This window comes from Penaeus vannamei, unplaced genomic scaffold (genome assembly GCF_042767895.1).
Source record: "Penaeus vannamei isolate JL-2024 unplaced genomic scaffold, ASM4276789v1 unanchor4196, whole genome shotgun sequence".
Taxonomy (NCBI): Eukaryota; Metazoa; Arthropoda; class Malacostraca; order Decapoda; family Penaeidae; genus Penaeus; species Penaeus vannamei.
This window is the reverse complement of record NW_027217176.1, coordinates 10001-11929: the sequence shown is the minus strand read 5'-3', so window position 1 is coordinate 11929 and position 1929 is coordinate 10001. Positions and strand designations below refer to the sequence as shown.

General features: G+C 34.5%; 1 protein-coding gene across 2 annotated transcripts in view; it reads left to right on the top strand.

The window, feature by feature from the left end:
- The first annotated feature begins 1476 nt into the window (after nt 1-1476).
- Nucleotides 1477-1929, top strand: part of LOC113819844 (uncharacterized) — a 2963-nt gene continuing 2510 nt past the window's right edge. Inside the window, exon 1 of one of the 2 annotated variants that reach the window (XM_070120277.1) lies at nt 1477-1929. This exon is cut by the window's right edge and continues 264 nt beyond it. The gene's annotated coding sequence lies outside the window, so the exon portion shown is untranslated. The other variant, XM_070120276.1, reaches the window with a different exon arrangement.

The window sequence follows — 1929 nt, the reverse complement described above, 5'->3', positions numbered from 1 at the left end:
AAGGACCTAGCAATGTCCCGAAGAATTAGGCTGTCCTCCCTACTGAGATCAGGACTCAAGCTATGGAGACCCACTGCTTTCTCGTAGCCGGCCTGATCACAGCCGGATACCACACTGAAGTCACCCAGTACAGTGCAAATATTTCACCAGGGGCATTTGTCTGCCACAGAACGCCTCTTTCTCATCGAGTTTACAAACATACACAGCAATAAGAGATATAAAGCCAAAGACATGCTTTAGTCTCAATACCATAATAAACTCGGCATCCAGAGAAACCTCTACTACCTAAGACTCAAGTCATTGGAGAAGTCAATGTCTACTCCCTGGAGAGGGTGACAACCTACCCTGCTCAACCCGTTGTAGACGTACCCTACCATACCGATTGTGTTGCTGCCAGGTCTTCTCACCTCCGGGAGGGTAGCCACCTCAACTCCCAACTGCTTCAGCTCCCTCAATTCAGCTCCCTCAATAGTAGGAGTAATCTACCGTGCTGCCTCAACGCCCACCTGATGTTAGCCTTGGTCAGTGGCTCCAGGTGGACGCCGCCTCTGTCGCCCACTCCTACGTTACTCAATATAAGCGGGTGAGACAAAATGTGTAAACCAACATCAGCCTGTAGACATATGTATGCACGTGTGTGTGTGTGTGTGTGTTTGTGTCATATATACATACATATATATATATATAATATAATATATATAATATATATATATGATATAATATATATATATATATTTATATATAATATATATATATATATATATATATATATATATATATATATATATATTTATGTATATTATATATATGATATAATATATATATATATATTTATATATAATATATATATATATATATATATATATATATATATATATATGTATAAGGCAACTTTAAAATTATAAACCTGATTATTACTTAATCACCTATTACTTAATAGCCAATCAGTGATTTGCAATAAGATGCAATATATGAGTGTTGAAGGATGTTAAAAATGTAGATCCTGCTTTTTTTAGTATTGTTAAATTGAAGACCTTATGATAGGTTATAGAACAGTGAGACAACTACCAAGAAAAGCACTGTTACCGGAGTATTGTGCTTCTAAAGCTTTCACTCCTTGAACAAGGCTCCTTCATTGCGTGTACAAGCATTGATTTGGGGACTGCAATTAGCGTCTTGCAGCTATTTGTTGAAATAACATTTTTTCGTTTTCAAATATCATGGCGATATTCACATTTATTTTAATATATTATATTATATATATATGTTATATTTATATGTATATTATAGGAAATATATTATATTATTTATATATCATAGGAAAATACGCTAGTTAATAAATGAGATTAATCTTTTCTGCACAAAAAGTGATATCTGTTTGAATCCAATGATACTAGAATAGTTATGTATCTGTTTCTGTGCAACCCCGTCAAAAAAAAAAAAGTATCTTCATGTAAATGTTATATTCCATACATATTCTTAAAAAGAAAATACAAAGTTATGCCTTCACCCAACCAGACTGAAAGACACAACAATCATCCGAATGCATAGATGAAACCGGAAGAATATCTTACTTTGCCAGTGAAGGAAGCTTTTGAAAAACGTTGGCAGGTTTCTCTTTTTTAAGTAATCTGTATCCAGTTTAGAAACATGATAACTAGTGGGTAGGAGACAACACATCAAGAATTTGTTATAGATTGTTCATATAAATGTATAAGAGTGTTTGCTTAGGAGTGTTGATGTTTGTGGATTGGCGCTTTTAGTAAATATTAAAAGGAAAATTGGAATGAGCTGCCAGATACCACTTTTTTTAACAAATACAGTGCAGCGTAACGTCAATCCTTTAATAGCAATGCATGGGAAGGTTGTGAATGTATGCTGCTCTTTAAGGTCTTACTACTTGCCTTTGAACGACCTCGCTTTGGGTCA